This window comes from Triticum aestivum, chromosome 6B (genome assembly GCF_018294505.1).
Source record: "Triticum aestivum cultivar Chinese Spring chromosome 6B, IWGSC CS RefSeq v2.1, whole genome shotgun sequence".
In the NCBI taxonomy this organism is placed as follows: domain Eukaryota; kingdom Viridiplantae; phylum Streptophyta; class Magnoliopsida; order Poales; family Poaceae; genus Triticum; species Triticum aestivum.
Window position 1 is genome coordinate 55494590 of NC_057810.1, and position 4081 is coordinate 55498670.

Sequence of the window (4081 nt, forward strand, 5' to 3'; positions counted from 1 at the left end):
TGCATTAAACATATTATATAAAGGCCAACAAGCACCAGCAATTGCCTCACCTCTGTCATTCCTCAAGACAGCACCTGCACCACCAGTACCATTTTCTGAAAACGCAGCGTCGACATTCAGTTTGTAGCTGTTCCTTTCTGGCTTTGTCCAGACAGTTTGATGAGGTTTAGATTTATTAGCTTGACCAAAATTGCATGTCAGCACTTGGATTGAAAAGGTTGTGCGTGTTGGACCGGCCACATATTCCCCCTTGACAAACTCCCTCCATTGCCACCATATGTACCATGCTCCCACAAGGATCGGCTCCTTCAGTACCACTTGATTCATTACCGGTGATCTGACTTGTGGTTTACGTAATATTTCTTCCAGAATAATAGAACCTGATCTATCCACTTGTGTCATCTCGTTGATGTAGTCTAGAAGACCCAACGAATGCCATACTTTCCTTGCTCGGTCACACATGAATATGAGATGTTTAATATCCTCTGTGGACATCAAAAGAACCTCATCCCAACTTCTAGTATTCGGGTCAATAAGCTCATTTACAGTTTGCAATAAGATATTTCCCCTTGGCGTTTGGATCATATGAGACGGGCTACCCGGGACCCAATGATCATCCCAGATATTAATCATTTCACCAGTGCCAACCCGCCAAATGTGGCCTCTTCGGAAGGTGTTCAAACCTACCACAATACTCTGCCATGTAAAGGAGGACCCCTTCTTTGGACCAGCTCTGATTAAGGAGTAGTCAGGAAAATACTTTGCTTTCAAAACTTTAGCACAAAGGGAATCAGAATTTGAGATGAGTCTCCAAGACTGTTTTGCAAGCATTGCCAAATTAAAAGATGTAGATCTCGAAATCCCATACCTCCATCCCTTTTAGGAATACACATCCTCCACCATGCCATCCAGTGCATACGCTTACGGTTCTCTGAGTCACCCCACCAAAACTCAGCCATCGCATCTGTCATCTCTTTACATAGTTTCTTCGGGATATTAAACACCGACATAGCAAACACATGAATTGATTGTATAACCGCTTTCAGTAAGATTTCCTTTCCACCCATAGACAGAAATTTTTCCTTCCAACTTTTGAGTCTGGTTATGTTCCTTTCTAATAAATGAACAAAGCTATCACTTCTATCCACACCCACCATAGTAGGCAAACCCAAGTACTTATCAGAAAGGGCTTCTGACATAATATTGAGCTCGGTACATATATCAACCTTTACTTCTACACTTATATTGGGACTCAAGAAGATGCTACACTTTGCTTCACTCACCAGCTGTCCAGAGCTTGCACAATATTGATCTAGTGTTTGTCTCAATGAGGTTGCATTAGTCATATCTGCTTTCATAAGGATAAGGGAATCATCAGCAAATAGCAAGTGTGACACTGATGGTGCATTTCTGCTAACCCTTACTCCTTCTATACCACGAACCTCCTCTTTATGAGCCAATAAACTAGATAGTCCCTCTGCACAAATCAAAAATAAATAAGGGGAAAGTGGGTCTCCCTGCCAAAGTCCTCTTCCAGGAATGAAAAAATTTGTTTCTTGATTGTTAAATCTGACTTTGTATTTGACAGATTGAATGCAGGACATTAGCAATTCTACAAACTCCAAATGAAACCCCAATCTGATCATCATATCACGCAAAAACCTCCATTCAACGTGGTCATATGCCTTGTGCATGTCCAATTTTACCGCACAATAACCAGCCTTACCCTTGTTTTTATTTTTTATTGCATGAATACTCTCATAGGCCAAAAGAATGTTATCAGTAATTACCATCCTGGGACAAAAGCACTTTGCACTGGCGAGATAATATTATTCAACACGCACTTGAGACATATAGCAATCATTTTTTAAATTAACTTATATAAGACATTCCAAAGGCTGATGGGTCTATACTGTGTAATTACTTCTGGGCTCTCAACTTTTGGAATAAGAACAATTACTATGTCATTCCAGCCATCCGGAATCACCTTATTATTTATAGCATCCAACACTTCCAATGTAAGAAAATCACCAAGAATATCTCAACATTTCTTTAAAAAGATTGCATGTAAGCCGTCTGCACCCGGCGCTTTCATGTCCCCAATGGAAAACAGGGCCTTTTTTACCTCCTCGGCCGAATATGGCTGCAATAGCAAAGTATTCATTGCCTCTGAAACTTTTGGAACCACTTTGTTTAGCAACTCGGGATCAGAAGCATCTACTTGTGTAGAAAACAGTCCCATAAAGTAGTGAGATATATGAGGGTTTAGAGTCGTGCTCCCCTCAAGCCAAACACCATTGTCACCTCTTAGCTTTCTTATCGTATTTCTTTTCCGCCTAGCCGATGCAAAATTCTGAAAATATCGAGTGTTCCTATCTCCAAATTTTAGCCAGTCAACCCGACTTCTCTGTGCATGGTGAATTTCTTCCTGTTTGAGTAGCCATTCAATTTCGGCTGCTAGCTCCTTTTCTCTTCTCAAACATTCATCATTAATTGGGCCACTAACCGCTCTGTCCAAGTCTCGCTGAGCTGCTCGGATCTTCTTTTTTGTGCTTTGTAAAACTGTGCGGTCCCATTTGTGTAAGTGATCGTGCACCCATGCAAGCTTGCTCGCCAAACTAGAATTTGAATATCGTGCACCTACATGCGCCCAGGCCTCTTACACCACATGTCGGAACCGGGCCTCCTTTAGCCACTTCGCCTCGAAATGCAAGACAGACGGCCCAGGCTTGTCATGGTTAGACATTGCATGGGTGTTCATTAGGATAGGCCAATGATCTGACCGGCTATATTCCAGGTTTCTCAGTGTTGCATCCACAAACTTCTGGTTCCAAGACTCATTTGATAAAGCACGATCTAGTCGTTCCCTAATTTTTCCCCTGTGCCACGTGAATTTTTCTCCTACATAACCAAAGTCTGATAAATTACAGTCATCCAAAGCTTTCCTGAATGCTTGCATGTAATGTTGGGGTCTTTGGCTCCCTCCTTTCTCAAAAGGATACAATATCTCATTCAGGTCACCTATTATGAGCCAGGGCATATAAGCTACAGCATGAAGATCTCTTAGACACTTCCAAGTTTGATGTTTATTATGCCACTTCGATTCTCCGTACACTCCAGTAAATCTCCAAACATTCTCATGTTCTGTTCCAACATTTATATCAATGAAGTTCTCTGATTTAAAACGAAGTGAGACATCTGTCTCTTTCTTCCACATCAATAGAAGCCCGCCACTACCGCCGTCACTTCTGATCACTTCTTTGAAATCCATTTTTGCTTTACGACGAAGACACTCCGCCGGCCACTCATCAAGATGAGTTTCCGACAGAAACACGATATTCGGGTCATTCCGCTCGAGCACTTTGAGCAGAGCCCAGATTGCCGCAGCCCTGATGAGGCCATGACAATTATAACTTAAGAGTTTCATTGCTTCCGGATAGCCTCGTCATTCGAGGCCGCCGATATCATTTGATTTTCCATGTCCCCTAAATTGTGCTCGGAAGTGTCATCCGCACCACCATCTCCCATCTTAGATTTCTTTCTATTCTTGTTTTTCTAAGGTGTACCCAAACCATCAGCCAGTTCCTGCTGCGATGTACCTGTTATTTCAAATTGAGCTGCCATGCCGGCCACCACACCGCCCCCTTCTGCTGGTATCTCACTTGTTGCGTCATCAGCCTGTCTTTTCCTTGGCAAAGTATGGTTTTCTATAGCCCTCAAAGCCAGCGATGTACCATCATCTTGCGTATTTCCTTCCTTTCTAGAGCCATCAAGTTCCATCCCATCAGGGTTATAGTTCCACCTCCAAGCTGTTCCAGCAAAGCTACTGTCCATGCCCCTACCAGAACGTCATAGGTGGTGCTAGGGGCTACTCTTAAAAATATAAGCGGCCCATAATTCGGCTTGACCCTATTAATATAAGATTGCATTTTTATGGTTCATTGAGAATAACCTACTCTTCGCATGATTACACCAGATTCTTTTACCTGGTTTTTTCCTCTTTTACAGATGATCATCGTGCTACACCCTTCCAGGATACGGCACAACAGAGACACAGGCGCAGACGTGCAGCAGAGCCTCG